Source organism: Fundulus heteroclitus, chromosome 1 (genome assembly GCF_011125445.2).
Source record: "Fundulus heteroclitus isolate FHET01 chromosome 1, MU-UCD_Fhet_4.1, whole genome shotgun sequence".
In the NCBI taxonomy this organism is placed as follows: domain Eukaryota; kingdom Metazoa; phylum Chordata; class Actinopteri; order Cyprinodontiformes; family Fundulidae; genus Fundulus; species Fundulus heteroclitus.
This window is the reverse complement of record NC_046361.1, coordinates 13275206-13289598: the sequence shown is the minus strand read 5'-3', so window position 1 is coordinate 13289598 and position 14393 is coordinate 13275206.

Genomic DNA, 14393 nt, shown 5'->3' with positions numbered 1-14393 from the left:
GTTTGAACCACTATAATATGGTTCATATAGTTACTCTGGCTGAAAACACTTCACGTGCTCTGTTCTCAGCTCATGATGAAGATGTATGCATTGCTATTTATTTTAATTAAAGCCTTATTTTACTGTTAGTTTTAAGTTTCTTTGTATCATTAGTTTAAAGAATAACTTCAAACTGTCTAACCAGAGACCTGGCCTTAAAATTAACCCATTTGGCTAAAGTGTCACTAGACAAGACTATGGTTTATTTTAATTGTAACATTGTTTTTTTTCTATTTTTGCTCCTGATCAAATAAATGTCAAATAAATAATTTTTAAAGTTCATAATAAAATAAATGCCCAGAAAGATACTTGATGAAGGTTCATTTTTTGTAACTTTTTGTCATTTTTTGCCACTTTAAAAATTTTAGCTGCCCATAGGACTTTTACCTTTATATCAACAATTTGTGTTTAAATGTTCTGAAATAGTAAATGAATTGAAAATTCAATTCAATTCAATTCAATTCAATTCAATTCAATTCAATTCAATTCAATTCAATTTTATTTATATAGCGCCAAATCATGAAACATGTCATCTCAAGGCACTTTACAAAGTCAAGTTCAATCATATTATACAGATTGGGTCAGATTATACAGATTGGTCAAAAATGTCCTATATAAGGAAACCAGTTGATTGCATCAAAGTCCCGACAAGCAGCATTCACTCCTGGGGAACCGTAGAGCCACAGGGAGAGTCGTCTGCATTGTACATGGCTTTGCTGCAATCCCTCATACTGAGCAAGCATGAAGCGACAGTGGGAAGAAAAACCACCCATTAACGGGAAGGAAAAACCTCCGGCAGAACCGGGCTCAGTATGAACGGTCATCTGCCTCGACCGACTGGGGTTACAGAAGACAGAACAGAGACACAACAAGACAGACAAACAAGCACAGAAGCACACATTGATCTAGTAATCTGTTCTACATTAGATGGTAGTAGCGGGTGAGCCGTCTTCTCTGGATGATGTCACAGTTAACAGAACGCCAGACCAGGTGTACCTACTATGAAGAAAAAGAGAGAGAGCAAAAAGTTAAAAGCTGAAATGACGACAGTCATTTCAATGTAATACAATGCAAAACTGGAGAACAGTAGACTGAAGAACAGTAGAAATCAGTAGAGTGAGAAAATTAGACCCTGATGTCCTCCAGCAGCCTAGGCCTATCACAGCACAACTATAGAGATAGCTCAGGGTATGAGCCACTCTAACTATAAGCTTTGTCAAAAAGGAAAGTTTTAACATTAGTCTTAAAAATAGATAGGGTGTCTGCCTCACGGACCAAAACTGGGAGTTGGTTCCACAGGAGAGGAGCCTGATAGCTAAAGGATCTGCCTCCCATTCTACTTTTAGAGACTCTAGGAACCACCAGCAGACCTGCAGTCTGAGAGCGAAGTGCTCTGTTAGGAACATACGGGGTAATCAGAGCTCTGATATATGGTGGAGCTTGATTATTAAGGGCTTTATACGTTAGAAGGAGAATTTTAAATTCTATTCTTGATTTAACAGGAAGCCAATGAAGGGAAGCTAAAATTGGAGAAATATGATCCCTCTTGTTGATTTTCATCAGAACTCTTGCCGCAGCATTTTGAATCAGCTGAAGACTTCGAACTGCATTTTGTGGACTTCCTGATAGTAAAGAATTACAATAGTCCAGCCTTGAAGTAACAAATGCATGGACTAGTTTTTCAGCATCACTCCTGGACAGAATGTTTCTAATTTTGGCGATATTCCGGAGGTGAAAAAAGGAAACTCTGGAAACCTGTTTAATATGGGATTTAAATGACATGTCTTGGTCGAAAACAACACCAAGATTTTTAACTTTATTACCAGAGGCCAAGTATAATGAAAATGAAATGGTAAATGCAATAGGACTGAAAATCCACACACATGTTTTATTATAGATACATCAGTGTGCACTTTGTCTCATTTGCATTTGTTTCTTTTGACTGGTTTCCTTCAACAACAGACTCAGTCATTTCTATTTCTGAAATGATTCCTAATGGAGTAATTTTCAGAAATGTTTGTCTATCCCTCTCCTCAGCCAACTATGTCATCATTTCAATATGAAGCCCAAGGTGAACAAATGATATGATTTAGGGAGGAGGCAGGACTTTCTGTTGAGATGAATGACTGAATAAACTGATTTTGCTTCGTGGACAAAGTCTGAAGTCCAAATAGTCTGCTTTTTATTTCTGCACAAAACATGATAACATGATGATTAGATATGCCAATTTATTATGCATTGTGCCTTTTACATATAACGTTTAAACTGGATGCAAACCCGTTGGTGCAGATGAGCAGTTACTGGAGATTCTCTATTGCCTAAGTAGGATAAACTAGACCGGATTGTGGGCAAGCTATATTTTAAACATCTTTTCAAACTGATTTGTCCTTGTTGTCTTTTTTTTTCTTGCCTGACCCACTGGTTTGCTCAGAAAAAGGTTTCACAGACCTGATGTCTGAGTTTAAGTGTTTGAAAGCCTGGGTATCGTTAGTAGGAGTTTTTTTCCCCCCTTATGTTAACATGCCATTTTCCCTTACTGAGGGTAATCACTAAGGTAATTACTCTTAATTGGGTTCATTAATCATCAGACCTGTCGGTCTGTTTTATTGTCAGGTACTGTTTGTCCATACCTATTGCGTGTTTGAGTATATTGTGAGAAAATTGGGCAACAAATGTTACAACAGTTGAATTAATTTGATTAATTTAATGAAATAATTTATTGGATGAATTCTATAAACATCTGACTTGTGCAGTCTGCTCTACACAACAATGTATGAAAGTCAGTGGTAATTGTAAGCCATGTGTTCTGAATCCTGTCTTGATTTTGTATTGTATTTTTGTTTTTGTTTGTTTTGTATTGGACTTTTCCAGACTTTTCTTGAATCAGCCACTCATTCACCAATCAATTAGCCTAGATCAGCTCCATCTGCTGTCAGTAATTAATTCCAACTTTGCTCACCTGTTTCCCTATTCATATACACCTGCCTCAGTCAATTTATCCCTGCCAGAACGGCTCCTCTCTTCTCGTCTCATCTAGAGTGATGAGACGAGAAGACAAGAAGACGAGAAGTTCCTTTGTGCTCAGCCAGCTGGACTCTTCTGTTGCCTTTGTATGCGTGCTGCAGTTCTGCCTGTTTCCCCATCAGTTCCAGCCGGTTGCTCTGCCCGTTCTGGTAGTTCCCCGGTTAATAACGCTGTTTTTGTTCTGTCACTACTTGCATCCTCTGGTCTCCTACTCATGCCTGCCTGCCTGCGCCATCTGCCATAAGTCGTCTGTCAAGTCTGGTTCTGCTTGCCTGCCTCACCCGCCACTATTCATCCCTCACAATAAACCTTTTAAAAACTTAACTCTGTGTCCGGCTGAATATCGGGTTCACCAGCGTCACCCATTACAGTATTATTCAGAGAACAAATTTTAGAGGAAAAATGGACCTCTACAAAATTCTACTTATGTAATACTGTCATCTCTTATGCAAATATGTTTTTTTTTCATCTAATTGAGGATTTTATATTAATTTTTTATTTCTATTTCTTTTTTGGATCCAGTTTTGGGCAAATATACCTGAAAACTCTTTGTGCAGTGTTGGTGTCAGCATACTTTTTGCCATGGTGAATTAAAATACATGATGCCATCTCCTTGGCTCGGCACCATTTACTGTAATTTTCTTTAACAAGATTTGATGGTATTTAAGCCATACATTAAACTGTGAATGTCTATTTCTTAGCTACTTTTTAGTAAAAAAGTAAGAGTTAAAATGTACTATAGAATTTCGCAAAGTAATTCACATTTAAATATATGAGAAGGTGAATATTGCTGCACAGATTTCTTTAAAGTATCAGTTTTACCCGCACATTCAGTAAATGCCCAGTGTTTTAAAATCATGTCAGTGTTAATAAAATTTGCCGCTGTTGTGTAAGGACCTCATATTATTATTTTACCTAATTCTTGTTTTATTTTATTATTTAGAGCTTTGCTTTTTGGCTCAGCTCTTTCTTCCTCACAACAGACTAGAGCAGTGCCCGAATTACAACAAAAATGTCCCAATCTGTCTGTCCATCTCTTGTTCCATCCTACCATCACTTGTGAAAAAGACCATGATTCTCAAACTTCTCTGCTTGAGGCAAGGACTGACCCCCGACCCAGATTGAGCCCCAACCTTTTTCCGGTCGAGGACAATGGGCTCAGACTTAGAGGAGCTGACTCTCATCCCATATGTTTCACACTCAGCAGTGAACCACTCAGTACATACTGGTCGTCATCACCCAGAGAAGTCAGAAGAAAAAGGCAAAGATGTGATCCTGGGGTTCCCAAACCAGACACCCTCCTGTCCATGAATGGTGACAAGGGACAGCCCTTGCAGAGTCTAATGCACACTTGGAACATGCTTCACTTTGTGTGGAAAATGTTGACACAGCTCTTTCTTTGGGCATACAAGGACTGTATTATCCTGAAAAGGCACTGTTGCCTTGAAAAGGTACCTAGGCACCTCATACTGCTGCAGCACACCCCACACAATACCTTGGGGGGACATGATTTTAAGCCTTATCCAGATTCACAAAACTAATGTAGACCAGAGAAGCACACTTCCATGACCCATTCAGCAATTTCATGAGGGTAAAAGTATGTTTCACTGTTCCACTGCCAGGATGAAAGCCACATTGCTCTTCCTGGATCCAGGGTTCAAGTCAAGTCAAGTGTATTTGTAAAGAACATTTCAGCAGCAAGGCAGTTTAAAGTACATCATGAAAACATAAAAACATTGAAACGCTCACCGGTTGTGAGATCTGTATCAAACTTTGAATTTTATCAAGAGAAACACATCATCACACATCACAAGATGGGACCTCCACCACAGTCATCCACTCCAGTGGTGTTGTCCTGGCCCTCCATGTGATGTTGAAGTGATATGTCAACCATGACAGCCCTACAACTTCCTTGAGGCCAACATAAGTCTCTTTCCATGGTCTCTCCAAATTCCTCCCATTCCCCAGTTTCTGCTTCCACAAATACTGAAGCTGCATTCCCTCTGGCCTCCCAGTACCCGTCAGCTCCTTCACTGTCCCCAAGTACAGCAAAGTCCGAAAAGCCTCTACTTTGGCTTGATGGTTTCTATCACCACTGGTGGTTGTCAGGAACCAATAACCTTCAGGCCAAAGTTCTTGGAAGCCACATCTGCAATGGAGGCCTTGAACATAGTCCATTCCGATTCCGTGTCCCCAACTCTGGGGAGATATAGGAGACATTTTTTCCAGAGGTGTGAATTGAACATAACTTGGACAGTTTCCTCAACCAGGTGTGCCCAGTTCAACCTCACCACTTGTTTGGTTTAACTAGGTATATACACCAGTTTCTCCTGCCGCCAGATTCAACTTCATACCAGGTGATGAACGGTTGATAGCTCTGTCCTTAATTTACCCAAATATCCAAGATGTAACACCGGTCTGATGATACGATTACAAAACTACAGGCCCATTGCTAAACTCGCAAAACTCTCCATCAGTAAGATAATTGAAAAAGCAGTGTTTCAGCAGTTAAATGCCTTTTTAACAATGACCAGCTGTTTTGACGTTTTCCAGTCAGATTTTTGTGCTCACCACAGTAATGAGGCGGCCCTGAACAAGGTGTTCAATATTATCTGTATTAATGCAGGCTGTGGAAGAACCACAGTGCTGGTACTTTTGGACCTCAGTGCAGCATTGGATACTGTTGATCACTCAATTTTATTAGTGTCTGGAAAACTGTGCTGGTTTTTCTGACTGATTTAAATCTTACTTGGAGAACAAGGACTTTTATGTGTCAGTAGGCAACTTTAAATCAGAGACTACAAAAATTACATGTGGGGTCCCACAAGGTTCCATCTTGGGGCCTCTCCTATTCAATATCTACATGTTCCCCATAGCTCAGAGTATAACAAACAACAATATCAGTTTCCATAACTATGCGGACGACACACAGCTATACATTACAATGTCACCAAGTGACCATAAACCTATTATAGCATTGGTTATATGCACAAAACAAATGAATACATGGATGTGCCGTAATTTTGTTCAGCTGAATTAAAACAAAACTGAAGTAGTAATTTTTGGTCTAAAGGGGGATCAATCAGGGGTTAGCACACAGCTTCAGTTACTACAGCTAGAAACCACAGATCAGATCCAAAATCATGTTGTCGTGATGGACTTAGACCTGAACCCTCAGAGGCACATAAAGGGAGTTTGCCTTTTAAGAATATTTCCAGGATTAAAGAACTAATGTTCCAGCAGAATCTTGAAAAACTCATCCAGCTTCTACATGTACTCCAATTAAGGGTTGAAGAACTGCATCTAATTTAATTTGGGTATGCCATGTAAAGGCATTTTTGGGTGTTTTAGGGGCGAATGCCAATCCCGTTTGGACAAACACAGGAGTTTGGATAAAACAGTGATTTGATGATAATGGTAAGTGGTAACCAGTAAAAATCAGTCAGCGGAAATGAGCTCTATTAGTACAACACGGACCATTGGAAACCTACATTACTCACACAGAAATCTGAAAGCCTTTGAAAACACAGAGTAATGGGCTGCCAGTCTGAGGATTACAGAAGCAATTTAATTTCCTATGACTTTATGACGGTGACAGCATATTTTGTGTGTGTGTGTGTGTGTGTGTGTGTTATTGTTGCATGTGTTTGCAATTTTATGTGATACTTATATTTAAACAAATTGAGGGTTCATAAGTAAGGTAATAAAAGCCTTGTTTTGTGCAGTTAGGTTCCTCCAATGTGTGTTCATGTTGCCAGTACTTACAAGCAGTTAATGATGGACTCAACATGAATCATGTCGGACACGTTTACACATGCTTCATTGTTAAGAGAGATGAAGAAAAGGTTTCTACCCTCTGTACCTTTTTGTTTATTTCATATGACAAAAAGTCTGCAAAAAATCTGTCATCACATCAGCAGTGTAACTATGTGTGCAACAGTGAGAAGAGATGCATGGGGGGGGATGTGTTTTGTTGAAAACCCATGCTGAGACATTCTTCTAGATTATCCACAGACCAAAACTTGAAAGACACAAAATACATCTGTTCACTTAATAAAACCTTTAAATATTCTTCATGCAAACATCTACTGTATTTTATGTAAACTATTAGATGTACAAACATTTTGTTGTACATCTAAAGTTCAACTCTTTTACCGCCCCCATGTGGTTAGAAAATTTCAAAAATGAAGTGTATGGATGGGGGCAAACTAAAATGTAGTATTAAAATAAGTATATTATTTCTAAACAAAACTGAGCCAGAAAAAAGTGAAGGTTGCACTCAGTGTGTGATTTGCAAAAAAACCAGAGGGGGGGATCATTTCAAGTGTTTTATAAATGAACATAACAACAAGGTTATGTGGCCTGCATGCTGTCTGGCTCGAGACAGCATGCAACCTGTCCTGGGCGGGAGGGTGGAGAAATCGGCTGCTGCTTCTGCTTCTTGTCTTGTGACGCTGCCTGCAAATCTTCATCATCCACAAAAGTTCGTCCTGTAACATTACCATGGATGATTGTCCCGTCATCTACTCTTGACCTTTTCTGTGGATCTTTCGGGCCGAAATATGACAAAATACTTTGCTGACGTTCATGCTGCCACACGTTCTCATTCATTACTTGGTTAGCTAGCAGCTGCTCTTACAGTAGGTTAGACTATTGTTTTTAAACTTGTGCCATCTACTGTCTGGACTCGGGAGTGGGTATTAGTTTACTTTAACCGCTTCGAGCAGAAAACGTATTAATACTCTTTAAAAACAGACAACAAAAAATTAAATAACAAATGTGAAGGACACAAGACATGTATTTATATTAGGGCTGTCAAACGATTAAAAATTTGAAATTGAATCGATTAATCACATAATGTCGATAGTTAACTCAAGATTAATTGCAAATTAATTGCATATTTTATCCTTTTATTTCTGAAAGTGTAATAGCCTGTTTGGGTATTTTAATATGCAATTTTGCAAAAAATGACACTAATAAAATACATGCCCCCCCCCCCCCCCCCCCCCCCCCCGCAAATTGCACACAGGTTGCACCTATTAACATTAGAGTTGGTAATATGCTAAAAATGGAAGAGAGTGTGTTGAAATGGGGAAGGGTACATAGAGAAATGTATTAAAGAAAAGTAAGAGAGAGAGAACAAGACTGAATATGAAAAGATGCCAATCAGGTGAAGCCATAAATCAGGAATGAATGCTGTAAGTCAATGACTCGATGCAATCTAATGGGTTTCCTTAGGAAACTTTTTGACCAATCTGTCTGATTTTGTAGATGGTCTTGAGAAGACGTGTTGTGAAATTGGTGCTATAGAAATAAAATTTAACTGAACTGAATTTGAATTGAGCCAAAGGATGGGTAAAGGTTATTCAAGAACTTGAAGCAGGGAAATAAGATATTGTAAAATGTGTTGTTGGCCTATACTGTCATCTACATACCCATAGCAAACACAATAAATTACTGATTTGATAAAAGTTAGATTTTTTTTTTTTAATTAACCAACTTTGCTATGAAAACTAATTTTACTGTCTTATGAAAAATACTGACAAATCATATGCAATGGGATAAATCTATTCAGACATTTATGGAAAATTCAAATCTGGGTATACAGTATTGGAACACTTTGTGAGACACAGAAGGTCCTCTGAATACAAATGTGTTTTGTTGGCAATTTATACATTAAAATTCCCATTTGTTCCAACTTTTCACCTACACCTCTGCTCAAACTTGCACAGCACAATATAAACCACATTAATTTACAGAATAATAGAATATTGTATTCAGGTCATATGAATAAAACCACAAATAAAAAACAACAAACATATTTTTTCTTTCACTAACCTGTTTCAAATGATTGAAAGGTTGGGGAATTATTTATATATTTAAAGCAAAAACACTCCCGTTATGAGTTGAAGGGGGACTTGAAAAAGGATCTCCCAAGACATTGCCCACAGTCTTGTGGCACCTTGTACACAATTTCTAAACAGCCACTTGCAGCACTGACATCACTTCCACTGTCTTTAGACCAGGGGTGTCAAACTCATTTTGGTTTAGGGGCCGCATACAGCTTAATCTGATATCAAAGGGGCCACACAAGTAAACTCATTGCAAGATTAAATAAAACTAATAAAAGTGGACTTGTTGATTTTTATATTGAATGAATTTCACTTTTACAAATATATTATGAATAACCTCAGAGTTTTTAAGAAAAGTATGTGCAATTTCAACAATACTTTTACTCAGTTAAACATTTATTTAAGTGCATTATGCTTAAGGACAGATCACAGTGATTGTACAATGTTGCAAAACATTAATTCACTGTTTTTGGAACTTAAAAACACTGTCCTGTATGTCGAATACATCAAACAGATAAAAAATTGAGAAATTATTTTAAATCAATTTTCCACATCTGGGAAGCAATTTGAACAAATTATCTTCATTCACACGTTGGAAATCTTAAGTGTCAGCTGTTTCAAACAGACATTTGATTGAGTACATTTGTCACCTTTCTTGTTGATGCATAAAATGTATACATATAGAAAAACTTGCATACAAAACATGTATTGCATGCATGAGAAATATTTTACTCAACAAAACTCTTTTGTTTTAAATCTGTAACTGACTATCACTAACTTTAACAGAATAAATTCAGCAAATATTCAAAGCTGTAATTTTTTATAGTGCAACATTGACAGTAACATTCCATAGGGTTTAGTTTTACTAGTATTTGCCCCTGAAACTTGGCATCTTTTAGCCTGCACAAGTCCATCAATATCAGGCATCATGTCCTGAGCAGCAGCCAGTTTCAGAGTCTCATTTAAGTGCTTATGTGTGAGCTTTGAGCGTTGCCTTGTTTTATTTATATTCATTAGTGAGAAAATCTGCGCACAAAGGTAGGTAGTCCCAAACATGGACAACATATTTGCAGCCAGTGCTGTCAATTTAGGATATCGTGGTGGGAGACATTTGTAAATGTCTCCCACCAAGATGTCTCTCACCCAAGATGCAAGATTGTGCATCTTGGGTGAATCTGTTTTGTAAGGAAGAGCCACTGTTGGACAAGACGATATATTAGTAAAGGTCCAGCTAATATTTTTGAAGATGTTCAGGAGAAATAATACTGAAATAATTATATATATTTTTTCTGAAATCCTGCAGTTTAGAGGGGAGTCCCAGATGACGAGCCAGTGAGTCTAAGGTAAACAGTGGAGAGGGCAGGCAGGAAGGATGTTGACAGAACCAATGTTAGAGCAACCAGCTAATGTATATGTCCTACCAGGAGCCATTGAGTGTTGAAGTCTAAGGAGTTTTCAGCCACTTTGCCACAAATGACTTTTACTCAGAAAGCAAGAGAAAAAAGAAAAGTTACAGGGTGAACACTCTTTAGAGAGAAAAAACCCTATTTAAAAAGCAGCCTTTGACCGCCTTTAGTCAATAAAAAGACAGAGAGATGTTGTGAGCTTCAGTGAATGCAACCTATGACTGGAGCTCCACCAACTGGACAGGCTGGGTAAAACACCTAGAAAGAGGAAGAAAGAAAATTACAATAAATCAGTTTCGTGCTTACAAATGGTCTAAAGCTTGGTTACAAGACTGCTTGCCAAAATCGTTTCTGTACTCACAAGAAGAAAAGCTAACATGTTGTTTCAATTTCTTTGTTACCTGCTCACCTGATTGCTTGGGTTTGGGAGGAATTACTCCCCAATGTGGGGGATTTGGTGTTTTTGCAGTTGTCAAATTCAAACTGTACTGCACGAACAAAAGTGGTGGAACTTTACTGAATGATTGTGTTATGTATTTTATCATTTTCAGATGGATGGAACAGCACCTCTGACAGTTCATTTTAAGAATGTTTTCTGTTACCTTATTGTTTGTCTTGGTGAAGACAAGCAACATATATGTCTCGGACAGCTGTCAACATGTCTTCTGCAGTGCCGACCGAGGACTCTATAACTGAATCTTCTCCTTTTAAGATCATTGTTGGCGCAGAGATGGATCAAAGCTTTTTCCCCAAATAGTTTTTAATATCCCTATTAAAAATGCTCTAGTTTACGTTGCAGACTTTATTGTCCTATCTTCTTACTGTTGTTGGTTTGTCATCACTTTTAGAATAAATTGCTAACGATAATCTTTTAAGTTTGAAAATCTTGATAGTACTCCCTTGTGAGGTTTCCTTGTTTCCGTTCCTCAGGGAACACTGAATACATGCATAATCTTTAGTTGTTTTTTTTATTAATCTGTTAATAGTCAGACATGCAGAAATATGTAGGATTAGACTGAACCAACTGGGGGAAAGGGGGTAGGTGTAAAACTTTAAAGAATATTAGGTTTTTAATCAAAACTTAAGTCAATATAAATGTAATGTTTTCAGCTGGTGAACCAGATATTCAGCCGGACACAGAGATGTGTTAAAAAGGTTTATTGTGAAGATGAGTAGTGATTTGGCACCATTCAGTAAAGAAGAAATTAAATCTATTATTAAACAAAGGGTTAAGGAAAGATTACAGTAGCAGTAGGAAGAGGATAGAACTGGAAGGTGGCTTTACAGTATCCAAAGAAAAGTTGGTGCAATGAGGAGAACAGGAAGAAATAGAAAAGAGGAAACCATTATATCCAGATTATGTTTTGGTCATACAGGGTTAAATAGTACTTTATTTAATGGGAAAACGTCCAACAAGAAATTGTGATTTTTGTTTTCAAGAAGAGACAGTAAAACATGTTTTGTTGTTATGTTCTAAATATTCTGTTGAGAGAAGCGAATTAGTATGTCAATTACAAGAAAATAAATTACAGTTACAAAATATACAAGATGTTTTGGACAAAATTTCTACTTCTGAATATTTTCATTATTCAATAAATTATCTTAAGAAACAAAATTGATAGAAGGGATATACGTTTTATTTATTTATTTATTATTATTATTATTAAATTAATAAAAAATTGTAGGAGAATATATGTAGCATCCTGATCCACACTCCATTCCGATAGATGGCGGTAATGCGCATCATTAAGTTGCTTGCCAACCGCCATAAAAAGGTAAGAGGAAGATGAGTAGTGATAGGTGAGCATAGACATTAGACTTGTTGTTGGGCGCAGGTTTGCACGTCACCACCATATTGTATGTCGCAGATAAAAGTTAAGTTCTGTTGTAGTGAACGTGGATCATAGATACGGAGCCCTCTAGGGGACATGGGGATTTTTTTTTTTGCGTTATCTCGCAAAAACATTTGCGTTCCCTCGCAAAGGTTTTTGTGTTCCCTCGAGGTATGGCTGATTTATTTGTTGTGGTCTCTCGTCATTCACAAACAACAATAAACCGTGAGAGCCGACGTCAGTTTTGAAACTGCAAAGCTTTGTCTTAAGCGGAAGATCAAACGTGCATCTGCACAGCGCACAGACCAGTGTGATGCATTTGCGAGCGTCAGAAACCTATGGTGCATTCAGGAGCATGGGACATTAGATTTTTCAGAATAAAAAGCTAGTAGATGTGCATCATCAAAAAAAAAAAACAGAAATACAATTATAGAGCATTCAGTTTTGTAAGAAAGCCCACACTGTTTCTGGATAGACACATTATTGTATGAGTTAAGTTCTGTTCCGTTTTAAGCCTCTTTCCTTGCAAATTTGAAATGTCCTATGCTTCTGAATGCACCATAGCTTTCTGACGCTTGCGAATGCATCACACTGTCTGTGCGCTGTGCTGTGTAGATGCACGTTTGATCCCTCCAAAGACTTTGTTAGTTAACGAATTGATTTCTGATAAACAGATTGATTTGTTTTGTCTCACAGAAACCTGGCTACAAGAGGACTACGTTAGTATAAATGAGTCAACTCCCTCCAATTATTCAAATTTCCACATTCCCAGATCTGTGGGAAGAGGAGGAGGAGTGGCAACCATCTTTCAGTCTGATTTATTAATTAGTCCCAGGCCAATTAATAACTACAGTTCTTTTGAACATTTAACCCTCAGTTTCCCTCATCCAAACTGCAAAGCAATAAAACCTCTTCTGTTTGTTGTTTTGTATCGTCCACCAGGCCCTTACACTCAGTTTTTGGATGAGTTGTCAGATTTCTTATCTGATTTGGTGTTAAATACTGATAAGGCTATTATAGTGGGTGATTTTAACATCCATGTTGACACAGAATGTGATAACCTTAGTGTAGCCTTTAAAACTATCCTAGATTCAATTGGTTTTGCTAAAAATGTGCATAAACCAACGCACTTTTGGCTCCATACTTTAGCCCTTGTGCTGACATATGGCATTGATTGTGAAGAATTAACAGTATTTCCTCACAACCCTGTCCTATCTGATCATTTTTTAATAACATTTGAGTTTAATCTAACTGAGTTCTCCACCCCCAAAAGAGGGTTCCATTATAGTAGATCTTTATCGGATAATGCTGTATCAAAACTTAAAGAGTCTGTCCCCTTTTTAATATCCTCCGTATTGCAGAAATGCCCTGTAGATGGCAGCAATGTTGTTTCTTCCAATTCACAAATAGATGTCTTTGTAAACGGTATGACTTCGTCATTGCGTTCTGCATTAGACAATGTAGCTCCCTTGAAAAAGAAGGTGATTATTCACAGGAAGCTGGCTCCTTGGTTTAATTCAGAGCTGCGTTCCTTGAAGCACAATGTTAGGAAATTGGAGAGAAAATGGCGCTCTACACACCAAGAGGAATCCTACTTAATCTGGAAGAACAGTCTATTGTTGTATAACAAGACCCTTCGCAGAGTTAGAGCAGCATATTTTTCATCATTAATTGAGGAGAATAAGAATAATCCTAGATTTCTCTTCAGTACAGTTGCCAAACTTACCCAGAGCCACAGCTCTGTTGATCCATCCATTCCCTTAGCTCTTAGCAGTAATGATTTTATGGGATTCTTCATAAATAAAATTGATTCCATTAAAAATAAAATAATTGGCATCCTCCCAAACATGATTACCTCATCCTCAGTAAGTGAGGCAGCATTGGAGGAATCCTTAGAACCTGCGCAGTGTCTGAACTGTTTAAAAGCAGTAGAGCTTTCTGAGCTATCTAAAATTTTAGCTTCATCTAAACCTTCTACCTGTATGTTAGACCCAATCCCAACCAAGTTGTTTAAGGAGGTATTCCCTCTGATCAGTGGTCCTATTTTAGACATGATTAATCTATCCTTGGTAAATGGATATGTACCACAGGCTTTTAAAGTAGCTGTTATTAAACCTTTACTTAAGAAACCATCTCTTGATCAAGATGAGTTAGTAAATTACAGACCTATATCTAATCTTCTTTTCTTATCTAAAATTCTTGAGAAAGTAGTTGCTAATCAACTATGTGAACATTTACAA